Raw genomic sequence first — 15,813 nt, 5'->3', positions numbered from 1 at the left:
CTGATGGAAAGCATCTGACTTCTTTCTGTTCCTACTAATCTTATCAAACAGTTGCTTAGCCACACTGTAGCTGTTCTCTCCTGAATACATTTTTTCAGGTGTTACAGGCTGAGAATTCTCCAACTCTTTGAGTTCTGCTTCCCTTTTGATTATAAATTCTCTATTTAATTTGCTTCTCTCTTCTCACATTTTACTCTTAGCACTCAAGAGAAGTCATGATGCACCTATATGAGATGTTGGGCCTGAGATCTGACCTGCATTCTAGCAACCACCCTGGATGATTTTTAGACACCTCAGAAATCACTGAGGTAAGGAACAGGTGGAGGGAGAATATTCCCAATCTGAAAGGGAAGAGGAGGGATACGAAAATCAGGATAATTCAGCGCCATGAAAACCAAGGAAAAAGGTTTTGCAGGAGGGAACTGTTGAGGGTGTCAAATGTTTCTGCAAGTTTAAGTAAAGTAAGGACTGAAGTATCTCTGGGTATGGGAACGTGGAGGGCACTAGTGACATGGTCAGATCAACTTGGGAGGAGTATAGGTAGAAACCCTGTTGAAATGGATAGGGGACTGTGTGGGAGGAGAGTGTAGCTCATTATCTCAATAAGTTTAACTGCGAGTTGAGAAAACAGTGATAAGGCAGAAGCTAGTGGGTGAGCTGCAAAGGAAGGGGAAGAAAGAACTCCATTGTAAATGTGGACAAGATGCAGACATACCTAAATCCTGATGGGAATGGCTTTGAAGACAGAGCAATGAGTGTGACCCTTTAGACCCTTAAGGAGCACGTGATTCCGTTAGCCTTGGTCAGTCAGAGGCTCGTGAAACCAGGACAAGGAGGCAGATGATTTTTTTATGTTTAGAGTTTTTGTAGTGAGAAGTTGGTGTCCCCATCTAACATCTTCTATTTTCTCTGCAAAGCAGGAAGAAAAGTTAACTGCAAAGAGTCAATGAGGTGAAGGTGATAGCAGAGATTTAGAGAGCTAAACAAGCAACAGAAGTGAGTCCATGCAAATGATGTCCCCAATTCCAACAGTGAGTATACTTTGGCTCAGGATATATCATGGATTAGAGATGATTTTGTCCAGGTTAACAGAGCCTAACCAGAGTGATGTTCTGCTTTCTACAATTACCATACTTGCACCCTTCTAAGTCACATAAAGTCATAGACCCTGTAGTAAATAGAACTTCCTTTCTCTACTTGTCTCCTCAGAGGGGCCAAATGAGTGAAACCCACTCTTGATCCAGAAGTCTTGGGAGAAGGATCAGAGGAGGATTCATCCCCAACATTGGTGCAGAGGATTTTGGGGCGCTGCTTCTGTGCTCAGCCTTAGTCATTTAGAAACCTTTAGAGAGCCAACTCACAGCCTTTCCAGTAGCAAAAAGCCAAGTAACTGGAACGGTGGTCATTCTGGCCAAATCCTGGCCCCCAGAAGGTCGTGACAATTACATCCACCCTAAGTCACCCTGTCCTGGAAGCAAAGCCCCAGTGGCACAAGATCCAACTATGGAGCCAGAAGCTGAAGATTCAGAGGAAGAACAACTGCCAGCAGTTCTGTTCTCTTTTTGTTCACAACTTCAAAATAAAGAGGCCCTTTTTCCTTCTCTAATGTCATTGTTGAGGGTTTAATTTCATGAAAGCCTACAGGGGGTCTCAGGAGAATTAAAGCGGACTCCGTGTAAATTACTCAAGTGAACACGAAAGTCAATCAGCAACACCCAGCGAAGAGGCTCAAAGGAGGCAGACAAGGGGGCCCACAGGCAGCCAGGGGAGGTGCGGTAGCCTTGTGTAGGCCCTGAGTCTCAGTCTGGCTGTGCACGAGGCCTCCCTAAGGAACTATTCAGTAGAAGGGCCTGGTCCCACCTGACCTCATCAATCAGAATCTCAGGGGGTAGGGCCCTTAGACTACACTGATACACTCCTGACCTTGAGAACCTGGGGTCAAGGCCTGACCACGCCCCGCAAACCAGAAATGCAGTGTCATTGATGACCAGACTTGACAGGCTCCAAGATGCTGACTCATAGCTCACAAGGACGATGAACAAAGCCCAAATGCCAGCTTACTCATTGCAAACGGTTGCGCTGCCTGACCAGCACATTCTCTCCCCATTGGCTAGCAAACATAGGAAGCCAACGTTTTCAGATATTGCTGGAGGAGCCAGTGGCATCAGGCTCTAGCGTGTTTTTGTTCACAACTGACAGAAGCCCATAAGGCAGTCCAGACATTCCACAGGAAAGTGTGCCTCTGGGCCGCCCCATTTTCTGTGCTCCTATTGGCTGCCAAGGCTCCCTTCTGATGGACATGGCCTTCATGTACATTCAGGAGTGATGTCTAAGCCTTCTGGGCCACTGCCCCTTGCAGGTGACTTTGTGTCTTTCTTCTGCTCCTTTTGATGGGTTAACATCTTAGTTGAGGATTCAAAGGACCATTATATTCCCCTGACATCCAAATCTTTGGAGATATTTCACATTTCAAGTGTAGTGCTCCATCCCCATTTCACAGGTAAGGAACAGAGTCCACCCTGGGTAGGTGTCAGTTCCAGAGCCAAATGGCTTCCTCCTAAGAAAGGCTGAGGTCTGAGCTAAGCAGGTGGTAGTGGAGATGGAAAAGCAGTAAGAAACTGTATCACATCAAAGAGAGGGAGGACGACGGCTTCCAGCTTGGAAACTGGGTCGGTGGAGTGATACTGACAAGACTCGGATGGCAGGAGAGTGTGCAGGCGGTTGATGAGTGGTAAGGAAGGCTGTGCTGTCCCTCCATCAACCGGACAATCAGCACATTCACTGAGGACCATGTGGGGAGCTGCTAGCGGGATGTGGAAGGGGACAAATGATGTGTGCCTGTTCTGACAAAGCTTTCAGAGCACAACGGGCCTATGATTAACCCTGTCAGTTTATGACTGTTGTGTACCTGTTTGTGGTGAGAACTCATCTGGGCTGTGCTGATAGGACAAGAAAGAGCTCACAGCTGACTATGGCAGTCTCTCTGTGGCTCAGGCATCCCTGTGGAGGGACTCACCTTGCCAGCATCATGTCAACTATCATTCAAGACTGACTTACAGCTTAAGCTGGCTTAATCCAGAAAGAGAATGGAAGATTTCATATAGTAGAAAAGTCTCCATGTAGGTCTTCCAGCTTCAGGTCCAGCTGGATCCAGAGGCTCAGACTCCATCCTCTGGACCTGTTTTCTCTCTCTCACTCTTTGATCCTCTCTCTGGTACACTTCTTAGCTTTGTTTTCCCTCTGTACTATACTCGCTCTCAGCACACTCTCCCCACTTGCACTCCGGAAACTCCAGCTTGACAGCAAGTCCAGAAAGAGAGTGCTTTCCTCTGTACAACCCCATAGTAGACCCAGCATGGACTTTGCCCATAGACCAATCCCTGAACCAATTACTGTGGCCAAGGGAAATCCGATGCACTGATTTGCCAGGCCTGGGTCCATGTCCACCCTGGAGTTAACCCACCCAATGCACCTGGACTCAGAGTGGGGCTAGAGTAAATTCCTGAGGAAAAAGGTGTTCTGTTGCCAGAAAAGGGAGGTGAATGTCAGGCAGGCAATGGATGCCTACTACTGTAGCAAGCAAAGAGCCCTGTCTAGGTCCAAGGCGAGAAAGATGATGGTCAGAAACCCTCTGGGCCCAGGACCGCACCCTAGGAACCCACCTCCCTCTTTACAGTGAGGCTGCTCTGCTAGCATCTATAGGCTTCACCTCTCAGTAGAAAAGACCCCAAAGATTTTATGGGTGGAGTGTTTGTTAAGGAAGAAAACATGGAAAGCTGAAAGAGATGGGAGAGGGCTTCTCCCAGCAGTCTTAGTCCCATTAAAAATTACAGCAAGAAGGAGCTAGTTTGCCAGAATAAGGTCAGTATTAGAAAGAGGCACAGGTGGGGGTCATTTGGGCCAAAGGCGAAAGGAAGTTTCTGATAAAGCAGGTCTGTAGGGGAGGAAGAAGAATGATGACAAGGGGAAAGAAATGCCATGGAGGAAAACCAGAGAAATAGGGCTGGGTTATGGGTGCAGCCTTTCCAGAATAATGAAAACAGAAAACTTTCCGAGACCTCACTGCCTCACAGCAAGGAACTGTATGGCTCAGACTGCACACCTGGATTTTCCATCAATTCCCCTTTGGCTTGTGAATAGCAGACCACAGGATGGAGAATGAGATGAGAGCTAGGAAAAGCTAGGTTAGTGCTGGGACAGCTCCACTTCCCATCTAGGGCCAGCATGGGCCCCTCTAGGAAGCCTGCTCTACACACACACTGTTCCCCAACCCTGGAGAGCCTTCCTCTCCTCTCAGTTCCTAAGCCCTCCCCAGTTTCTCTACTACATCCACATTTCACAGAAAATGGTCTTACTTGCTCCACTGGGTCTTAGAACACCAGTTCACAATACTGTGTAGTTCAGAACTAACTAGGGGTAACTGTTAAAAATACAGATCCTCAGGCCCATCCTTGGAAATTGCGATTTGACAAGGCTAGGGTGGGCCCCAGGCAACTGTATTCTCAACAGGCTCCTTGGGATCTGCTGATGTAGAGCCATGTCGGAGAACCACTGTCTTACCCGGATTGCTAAAGCTGAGAGTGAACTTCTCCTCTATGAAATGACAACTGTCGACTAGAACCTGGGCCAGCACACTGTGTCCTGCAGGCCCAACCCAGCCTGCTACTTGTTTTTTATCAATAAAGCTTTACTGGAACACAGCCACACCCATTCGTTTACTTGTCTTCTGCCACTACTTCCACGGTATCATGGCAGAAGTCATGTGGGCCAGAAAGAAAAAAAAATTTACTCTCCAACACTTTCCAGAGAAAGTTTGCCTCCTCCTGAATTAGAAGGTAATCTCTGAGGTCCAGAAATGTATCTCTCTCTTAGTGAGAGATTTGGAACCCAAAGAAACTGCTTTTTCCTCTTTTTGTCCAATGGTCTCACTGCCACCCCATGGCTTGGGATGTGTGTAGGGCATTTGTTGTTTCCTCTACTCAGAATCCATCATTCTTCTGAAAACAATCTCTTAACCTTGGAGGAACTCCTGGCCCTCATTGGATAAGATCTCAATATAACTGTCAATCAAAACACCCCGCCCTCTCCTTGGGCATGGGACCCAAGTTGAGCCAATTCTATGTTCACTTACTGCAATTTAAATCTTGACCTGAGAAAAGAGCCATTGACAGCCATTAGGTCTCCTTCCTTTCACCACAGAGCCGGAAGGGAGCCCGCTTCCAGGTCCCTGCAGTTGCCTTGGTTATCTGTCCCTCGGACAGCCAATTTCTCAGCCTTTTCTGTGATTCTATGGGTAGCCCCATCTCCTCCTAAAATATTCCTTTTGATGGCAAATTAGACAGAATTTAAACCAGGTGTTTACACCCCAGAAAAGCCCAGTGGATGCCAAACGCAGGGATTGCATTAGGCCATGAGACATAGATCTGCCCATTTCACAGACGGACACACAGCCTCCAGGGAGGAAAAGAGGCAGTCGGGACAAGAATCCAGACCTCTGTCCTGTTCCCATAATTCCTCCTATCCCAATGTCACCCTTGATCATTCATAGTCAATAGCATCAGACAGCATCAATCCCAAAATACAGGCATCATTTTAGAAGTTAATAAATACATAAGGAGGAGCCCTCCTCACACAGAGAGCAGTGATGACAACTCTATAGAAAGAATGATTCCCAACGAGAGCTGTGTGTATATGTCATGTAATATCAGGAATTAAAAAGTGTCAAAAGATCAAGTGGGAGGAACATTAAATATGAATGGGATGAAAGACACATTTCTGTGCACGGAATAATGACTTTAATGAGTTTCCTCACCCAAGTCACGGCATCATAAAGTACAAAAGCTGGGAAAGGGATTGAGGAGGGGAACGGGGAGTGCAGGGGAGGCTTTGTGTGTGAAAGCGAAATGAGCAGGTAGGTAGGGGAGGAAAAGACAAGAGCTGAAAGAACTGTCAGGGTGAGTTCTGGGCCCTGATGCAAGTCACCAGATTCCCAGGAGGTGTCTATGGGCACAGAGCAGCAGGACCTCCATCCCCAGGTCAGCTGACAGTCCCCGGAGCCCCACAGAGTCCCACTATGACTCAACCCTCGCCCCAGCCCACCTGGACAGAGGTAGCGTGGGTGCCAATCAGTTGGCAAAGCACTTCTGCTGACCTTGGCCACCCAGGGTAACCAGATGGTAGCCATGCTTGGAAGCAGTGGTTTCCTCAGTGGCCCAGGAGCAACTACACATGTGCTATGGTCAGAATGCCTGTGTCATGTCAGAATCCTAACCCCCAACGTAATGGTATGGGCAAGTGGGGCCTTTGGGAGGGGATTAGGTCATGGGGGTGCAGCCCTCATGAATGGAATTGGTGACTCTATTTAAAGAGGTCCCAGAGAGAACCCTGACCCCTTGCTGTGAGGCCACAGCAAGAAAGGGACATCTATGAACAAGGAAGTGGGTCCTCACCAAACACTGAACCTGCAGGAGCCTTGGTCTTGGACTTCCAGCCTCCAGAACTATGAGAAATAAATTTCTGTTGTTCATAAACTACCCAGGCTATGGTATTTTGCTGTAGCACCCTGTACAGACCGAGATAACACAGAAGGACATGACATATGCTTTAAAGGCAGACAAACCCTGGCCACCAATCCTGGGGCTGTCACCTCCTGGCTGTGAGGCTCAGAGCAGACAACTTAACAGTCCTTCAACTTGAGCTTCCTCGCCTGTGAGGTGGGATGCTCTATTTTCCTCACAGTGCTGTTGGAGGATTAAGTGAGAGGACACACAGAAGCCTGGTCATGAAGATGTCCAGTAACCATCAGTCCTCTTGCCCTCACCCTCCCTCAGGCCTTGCACTCAGTGGCCATCCAGGAAGTAGTTGTTTCCAATGTTTTCAGAGTCCACTATCTTGTGCCATATTCACAGTAGCTCAGGAGACCAGGAAAGCTTGAGTGTCTGTTCACACCGGCAACAGAAAGCCACAATGGCAGGCTGGTGGTGAGGAAAGATGTCTACCTTTGCCCAGCCTCCCGCTGACCCAGGTGAAGCTGAAGTCAGTGCATGGTAGGCCCATGCAGAGCCAGCCCAGAGCCCAGAGTGTAACGACTTGGAACAGGTGCATTTCCATGACAACCTTCTGCTTCCACAGTCATTGTCATCTTCCTCCTGCATAAGAAAACCCCCCAAAATGCCCAGTCAACATCCATTGACTTCTCAGCCTCCAGCACTCAGAAGCGAGGCCTGCAGCACTGCAGGCATGGCTGAGTTCCATGGAGCTGATCAGGCAGTCCACGAGTGGCAGAGATGAAAGTTCCTGCCTCATCTACATCATCAGGCTGACATGCCAGGAAAATTGTAACAGTAATAATGATAGAAAGGCTTAAATGGTACTAACTGTGAACCAAGAACTCTGCATATAATAACTTACTTAATCCTTACAGTAACTGTGCTAGATAGATATTATTATGCCCATTTTATAGAAAAAGAAACTGAAGCACAGAAATGTTAAGTAACATACCCAAGGTCACAACATGCCAAGGCTAGTAAGTGGCAGAGATGGATTCCAACCTGGGTCACCTGGTTCTAAAGTTCATGCTTCTAACTCTGAAGAACTTCATGGAAATAAGCCTATCAGAAGAGGGAGCTGGTCAGAAGAAGGCTGGGAGGTAGTGGGTGGTAAGTGCCATTTAGAAAGAAAGCAGAGTGTGAAGTCCAAGGAGCCTTTTGTTTGCCATCACAGATGCCACTCAGGAAAGGCAGCGCAGGGACTGGTGCTTCAGCAGATGACACAGTCCTAGAGCCTTTGCTACATATCAGGTTGCTTTTATTGTCCCCTATTTCTCTGCAATGACCAACAGCAAAGCAGTTAACAAGGAAGGCCTGTGGCCACCAAGGAAGGAAGTCATGGGGCCACCATAATCTGTCTTGCAGCCCAGCTTGGTGGGGTGTTAGGGAGGGATGCCACAGATGTCCATACCCCACCCAGGAGCCAGGGCAGGTTCGGCTGGGGCACCAGGTAGACTTCAGAACTGGGGCAGGAGATGCATGTCAGATCTGGATTCCAGCTGTAATAATAATTTATTTGTATCATTGTAATTATTTGTTTAGCATCCCCCAATTGGCTCTATGTGAGAAAGTGAGTGAAACTATGTCTGTCTTGTTCAGTTCACATCCCCAGCTGCTGGTTTAGAGCCTGGTGTATAGTAGGTACTCAATAAGTATGTATTACATCAATGAGCAAAGAAAATAAGTATAAGCCAGAGTTTCTCAACCACAGCACTATTGGCATCAGGGGCTGGATAATGCTTTGTTTTTAGAGGCCTGAACTGTGCACTGTAAGTTGTTTCAGCAGAGTCCCTGGCCTCTGCACGTTAGATGCCAGTAGGACTCCCTCCTCGATGTAAGAAGCAAAAATGTCCCCTGGGGGGCAAAATTGCCCCCAGCTGGGAATGACTAATATAAACCAATATCCTTGGCTAGTGCCACTAATTGAAAGAGAGAAGCCAAATTTAATCTGCATATGCAACAGGCAGGAGGGAATCTGAGCCCTAAAAGCCAGGAGGGGCTGAGAGGAAGAAGGTGTGAAAGCCGGGGCAAGCCACTGAGCTCTCTAGCTACCAAGTGCACCCTCCAGTTTGTCTCTTGGGTTGTAAGGCATGAGGGCGATTTGTGCTGACTTTAACATACAGAATAGGGTAGGTGGGAATGAAGGGGGTGATGGCAGCATCCAGGAAAAAGAGGTGAACCCAAGACCAGACATGAAGGCAGGACAAAAACAGCCCCAGGCATGGGCCTGAGAACAGATTGGGCAGCAGAAATCCCTACACAGTTCCCGAACAAGGAATCTTTTGACAGGTGGCCTTGCAACAGCGACCCTCTCTTGTCTCTACTTTGAAGGCTGCCCTGTGCAATGTGGCCTCACACCCAGGAGGCCCTCAGATCAAGGTGGTCTTGGCAGATCCGCCAGGAAGGATTAGACCGTGACATTACAGCTACATGACGGCCTCGTTCTTATTGCACACACACTCGCCCTGTCTAAGCTTGCGAACTCTGATTTGTTTATTTCTGAAAAACCGTCTCCACCAAGACACCAAGCTGGGCTGCGAGAGATAGCACTGACTCAGCCATTTCCCCATCCTTAGCATAAAAGGATCTAAAAAGAATAATTTAAGCTTCTCTGGAGTGAGATCATTTAATGAATCTTCTCGATGCTAAGAGGTTTTATATGCCTTTTTAAAAACCCTTCCCCAAGCACGGAGCTATGATATTACCTTGGAGAGCAGAGAGATGAAGTGATACACGTATGCACGGCACACAGGAGGAAGGAGGTGGTTTCCTTGGCAACAACATCCATGTTCTGGCTTCCCTCAGCTAAATTGGAATATATTGACATATCTGCTTTGGGCGCCTCTATTGCGAAGGGAAATGAGTGGTTTTCTATTCAGGCACTCTCAGAACTGCGGGCCGGCAGCTGGGGAGTGATGTTCTGTGAGTTCGATGCATCTGAATGGGGCAAGGCCGTTAGCAAGCTGGCAGAAGTCCCCAGCCTTCCTTTGCAAAACCAAACCATCATTTCCTCAGCCAAGAGAAAATGAAAGCAGCGAACACATGAGGTTCGACTGGCTGGACAGATAGGCTAGGACTCTGTCTCACACAGTCTTTCTATGGCCACTGCTCTGTAGCTTTCCAAACACACCCAGCTCAATAGATTAGACTCCAAAAGTCTACTCGTGATTTGTGTAAAATGGAGAGTGGTTGTAAGAAAAATATAGACCTATTGAAAAAAGGTCCTCAAATCTGATCTGCTCAAAATCCTTGACAATAGGGAGGCAGCTATGCCCCCAAAGCACAGTACCTGGCACCCAGGAGGATGTTCATATCATGTTTGTGGAATTGGACTTGGACTCAGGCTGACTTCGGTTTTGGCCCTGGCTTCACTATTAACATTCCGCATGATGTTGCATATATTCCATAAACCCTCTGGCCTCAGTTTCCTCCTCTCTAAAGCAGAGACGAGCATCCCTTCCTATAGAATTGTTGTGAGGATTAAATGGGGTGACCTGTAAAATGCCTGGCATGAAGGAGGCATTCCGTTATGGTTACTTTTCCCCACCAAGAAACAAGGAGCATTCTGTTTCTTTCGGATAGGTGAAATTTACAGAAAAGAACAGAACAGTGTCTTAGGGAGAGCAGGAACAACCTCACCCAAGGAGCCGAACTCTTTTCCATTTTTATTTTCAGGGTGCTTTTGGAGAGCTGAGACAGCCTAGGTTGGGAAGTGTCTGGATTGGGAGGTCAGAAGGGTCAGCTCAGTCATAACCACAGAACCAGCCACAAGCTTCAGGGTAAATGGGACAAGGAGATAGCGAGGGGCTGAGGTCTCGGCAGGCCAGTGGCAGGTAGCACTGCAGAGACCAATGGCAGCATCAGCCATCAGCCTGGGACAAGGAGGGGATGCTGAAAGGGCAGGGAGGTGAGGTCTGCTGGGGAGGAGGACCAGCCCCACACATCAGGAACACGGTCTTTATAATCGGCTCTCTATTTAAAGATCCTCACAGAAGATTGTATACTATGTTTTCTTGCAATAGCTCATACCTGTCACTCCTAAGAAGGTCTTTCATAGGACTCAGTTAGAATAGTTGCTTCAATGTAAACACATCAGGACCAAGGATTTCCCATTAGAAGCACAGACTTTAGAACTAATTTCTAGACAGTCATTCTTTCTAAAAAGCCTTATGAATACAAAACAGCATTTCAGTTCTATTTCTAATATTGATTTGTGTGCCTTTGGGGGAAAAAATTCTTTTCTAAGCCTTGTACTTGTGCTCTACACAATGACTATCCTTCCTAAAGTCACAGGACAGCAGTGAGAGTAAAATTAAAAGGCAGGCAGCATAGTGAGTGGGAACACAACATCTGTGTCTTTATATCATATGCTTTTATGTCTTCTGACCATCTGTGAAAGAGAGGTTTGCTACTTAGCTGAAGAATGTACAAGCTCATGGCCTTTCCCCCGGGAAGGTAAAAAATAAATAAATAAATAAATAAATAAATAAATAAATAAATAAATAAACAAAAAACACAATAATAATTCAGAAGATCCTCTAGAAAAATAAACTGCTCACTAATAAATTTCTGAAAAAAGAACATCACTAAAGGGATATTTGCTCTGCAAATTTTAAAATGCATTCTAACGCTACAATAATTAAAACAGTGTGGTACCAACAAAAAAAAAAATTAGCAGAGGGAACAGTGAGGCAGACTCAATACATAATATGTTTAAACTTTAATATACTTTTAAGATAGAATTTCATGTCACTATGGGAAATATGGACTATTCAGTGAATTATGGCTTGAGGATAACTGACCAACCCACTAGGGAGCAACTTTAAACTCTATCCCTACCTCACACCACACTTTTTTATGTTTTGTTTTGTTTTGTTTTGTTTTTTGAGACAGAATCTCACTCTGTCGTCCGGGCTGGAGTACAGTGGTGCAATCTCGGCTCACCGCAAGCTCCACCTCCCAGGTTCACGCCATTCTCCTGCCTCAGCCTCTCAAGTAGCTGGGACTATAGGCATCCACCACCACACCTGACTAATTTTTTGTATTTTTAGTAAAGATGGGGTTTCACCATGTTAGCCAGGATGGTCTTGATCTCCTGACCTGTGATCCGCCTGCCTCGGCCTCCCAAAGTGCTGGGATTACAGGCATGAGCCACTGGGCCTGGCCCCCCACCATTTTTTTTTTTTTTTTCTTTTGAGACAGTCTTGCTCTGTTGCCCAGCTGGAGTGCAGTGGCACAATCTTGGCTCACTGCAAGCTCCACCTTCCAGGTTTATGCCATTCCCCTGCCTCAGCCTCCCAAGTAGCTGGAACTACAGGCACCTGCCACCATGCCCTGCTAATTTTTTTTTGCATTTTTAGTAGAGACGGGGTTTCACTGTGTTAGCCAGGATGGTCTTGATCTCCTGACCTTGTGATCCACCCGCCTTGGCCTCCCAAGGTGCTGGGATTACTGGCATGAGCCACCACACCTAGCCCACACCACAGTTTAAAATAAATTCCAGGCCAGGCACAGTGGCTCACATCTGTAATTCCAACACTTTGGGAGGCCAAGGGAAGAGGATTACCTGTGGCCAGGAGTTCAAGACCAGCCTGGGCAACAAAGCAAGATCCTGTCTGTAGAAAAAATTTAAAATGTACCCAGGCATGGTGGCACAGGCCTGTAGTCCCAATTACTGGGGAGGCTGAAGCGGGAGGACCGCCTAAGCCCAGAAGTTTGAGGCTGCAGTAAGCTGCAATTGTGCCACAGCACTCCAGCCTGGGCAACAGAGCAAGACCTCATCTCAAAAATATAAAATAAAATAAAAGTCCAGATAGGTTAAATATTTTTAAAATAGAGTATTAAAAGGAAATACGAAGTAAGATTCACATTATCTTCAAGTTGTATGCCAGACATCTTTTATACCCCATGTCACACCCTCTCAGCTCCTCTTTTTGTTTCACCATCCCAGCCATGCCACATCTCCCTCTCTCTCTGCTCCCAGCTTCTCTGGCCCAGCTCTTTGGGATACCTGCTGTCAGTGACCAACTCTGCCATTCTGCTGTGTACACAGTACTGGGAGTGCAAGGAGTCCACATCTGCCAGGGCAGCCTTTGATCCTTGTGAAATAAAAACCTTCTTCCCTCTGCCAGGGAGCCAATTCTGAGGCACATTCTCCAAAGTTCCTGACAGGACCCCAGCATGACTGAGCCCTATTTCCCCTGTATTGTCCCCCCGTCATGTCCTGTCTCCCTCTTTCAAGCCTCCCACTCCTCTTCCCTGGGAGCCATCACAAAATAAACTCTGCAGATAGACCTTTGTCACAGGTTCTGCTTTTTAGGGGACCCAAGCTAAGATGGGTAGGAAAGACCTAAGTATAGAGCTAAATTGACAAAACATGAAGAGAAAGGTCAATAGGTTTACTTTCTTTAAAATGTAAAACTTCTGTACATCAAAATATTTCACATATACTCTTCCCTTTTCTTCCAAAACAATTCAGGCTAGAAGCCACCAGGTGGGATTAAGCAAGGTTGGCATCTATGCAAAATGAGACAGTAGCCATTGGGGCACTGGGGTACATCATGGGGTGGTGGGGATCATGAGGTGTCAAAGGCTGAGCAGGTCAAAAGGGCCATACATGAGGGCGAGTGGTGGCCCAGTGTAAGTGGCCGAGCCCAAGTGGTGTGAAGTGGGCATCTGAGGAGTGGGGAACAGCCCAGCATGGGGTGTCACAGCCTGAGTAGGTTGAAGAGGAAGCCATGAAAGGAGGTGGCCCAGCACAGGGTGTTGGAGCCAGAACAGGATAAGAAAGGCAGCTCTAATACAGTGGTGGGGAGAGTGTCCCTAGGGCAATGGCAGTGATAAGGGGTTGGTTACATACAAGACATTGATCAAATGACCAAATATATTACAGATGATGAGATAGGAGCCAGGTTTTCACTGTCACAGAAGATAGTTGTAACAATGGCCTAGTGTGGTGGCTCACGCCTGTAATCTCAGCGCTTTGGGAGGCCAAGGCAGGTGAATCACCTAAGCTCAGGAGTTCGAGACTAGCCTGGTGAACATGGTGAAAACTCATCTCTACTAAAAATACAAAAATTAGCCAGGTGTGGTGGTGGATGTCTATAGTCCCAGCTACTTGGGAGGCTGAGACAGGAGAATTTTTTGAACCCAGGAGGCAGATGTTGCAGTGAGCCAAGATTGCACCACTGCACTCCAGCCTGGGTGACAGAGTAAGACTGTCTCAAACAAACAAACAAACAAAAAAAAGACAGTTACGACAATGGAAAGGGAGAAAGGCAAAATGTATCCTATGGTGTGTTATCAGTATTGGAGGCATTAACATGAACTTTGACATTCCACAGTGCCTCCTCCCCAACCCTGGCTTCTGTCCCACCTTACACAGATGCCAACCTTGTGTATATATAGATATATGATAACCACTAACAACTATTTTACAAATTTACTCCACTATGGCAACAATTTAAAAGCAAGCAAATATGATTTAATGTATATGTATTAGTCTGTTTTTACATTGCTGATAAAGACATACCCAAGACTGGGAAGAAAAGGAGATTTAGTTTCACTTACAGTTCTGCATGGCTGCGGAGGTCTCATAATCATGGTGGAGGGCAAAAGCCACTTCTTACATGGTGGCGACAAGAGAGAAATGAGGAAGACACAAAAGCGGAAACCCCTGATAAACCCATCAGATCTCGTGAGACTTATTTTCTGTCATGAGAATAGCATGGGAAAGACTAGCCTCCATGATTCAATTACCTCCTGCTAGGTCCCTCCCAAAACACGTGGGAATTCTGGGAGACACAATTCAAGTTGAGATTTGAATGGGGACACAGACAAACCATATCATTCCACCCCTGGCTCCTCCAAATCTCACATCCTCACATTTCAAAACCAATCATGCCTTCTCAACTGTCCCCCAAACTTTTAACCCATTTCAACATCAACCCAAAATTCCATAGTCCAAAGTCTCATCCAAGACAAGTCTAGTCCCTTCTGCCTATGAGCCTGTAAAATCAAAAGCAAGCTAGTTACTTCCTAGATACAATGGGGGTACAGGCATTGGGTAAACACAGCAGTTCCAAATGGGAGAAACTAGCCAAAATAAAGGGGTTACCAGGCCCATGCAAGTCTGAAATCCAGCAAGGCAGTCAAATTTTAAAGCTCCAAAATTATCTCCTCTGACTCCAGCTCTCATATCCAGGTCATGCTGATGCAAGAGGCGGGTTCCCATGGTGTTGGGCAGCTCCACCCCTATGGCTTTGCGGGGTATAGCCTCCCACACAGTTGCTTTCTCATGAGGGCATTGAGTGACTACAGCTTTTCCAGGTGCGCAGTGCAAGCTGTTTGTGGATCTACCATTCTGGGGTCTGGAGGACTGTGGCCCTCTTCTCACAGCTCTATTAGGCAGCACCCCAGTAGGGACTCTGCGTGAGGGTTCTGACCCCACATTTCCCTTCCACACTGCCCTAGCAGAGGTTCTCCATGAGGGCTCCACCCCTGCAGCAAACTTCTGTCTGGGCATCCAGGTGTTTCCATACATCTTCTGAAATCTAGGTAGAAGTTCCCAAACCTCAATTTTTGACTTCTGTGCACCCACAGGCTCAATGCCATGTGGAAGCTGCTAAGGTTTGGGGTTTCCACCCTCTGAAGCCACAGCTCAAGCTGTACGTTGGCCTCTTTCAGCCATGGCTGGAGCTGCTAGGACACAGAGCACCAAGTCCCTAGGCTCCACACAGCATGGGGACCCTGAGCCAGGTCCATGAAACCAATTTTTCCTCCTGGGCCTCCAGGTCTGTGATGGGAGGGGCTGCTGTGAAGGTCTCTGACATGGCCTAGAGACATTTTCCCCATGGTCTTGAGGAGTCATATTAGGCTCCTTGCTGCTTATGCAAATTTCTGCAGTTGGCTTGAATTTCTTCTCAAAAAAATGGGTTTTTCTTTTCTACTGCATCATCAAGCTGCAAATTTTTTGAACTTTTACGCCCTGTTTCCCTTTTAAAATGGAGTGCTTTTAACAGTATCCAAGTCAGCCAGGCACAGTGGCTCACACCTGTAATCCCAGCACTTTGGGAGTCCAAGGTGGGCAGATCACGAGGTCAGGATATCAAGACCATCCTGGCTAACATGGTGAAATCCTGTCTCTACTACAAATACAAAAAATTAGCCAGGTGTGGTGGTAGGCTCCTGTAGTCCCAGCTACTCAGGAGGCTGAGGCAGGAGAATGGCATGAACCTGGGAGGTGGAGCTTGCAGTGAGTCGAGAG

General features: G+C 47.0%; 1 long non-coding RNA gene across 1 annotated transcript; it reads right to left on the bottom strand.

The window, feature by feature from the left end:
• Nucleotides 1-5,682: 5,682 nt before the first annotated feature.
• On the bottom strand, nucleotides 5,683-9,699 carry LOC111537765. The gene is made up of 2 exons (XR_002730109.1): nucleotides 9,254-9,699; nucleotides 5,683-8,047 (listed from the first exon to the last, which is right to left on the bottom strand). It is a non-coding gene; the product is annotated as an uncharacterized LOC111537765 (long non-coding RNA).
• Nucleotides 9,700-15,813: the final 6,114 nt, after the last annotated feature.

The sequence above is a fragment of the Piliocolobus tephrosceles genome, chromosome 9, assembly GCF_002776525.5.
Source record: "Piliocolobus tephrosceles isolate RC106 chromosome 9, ASM277652v3, whole genome shotgun sequence".
In the NCBI taxonomy this organism is placed as follows: Eukaryota; Metazoa; Chordata; class Mammalia; order Primates; family Cercopithecidae; genus Piliocolobus; species Piliocolobus tephrosceles.
This window is presented reverse-complemented; position numbering and strand designations above follow the sequence as displayed.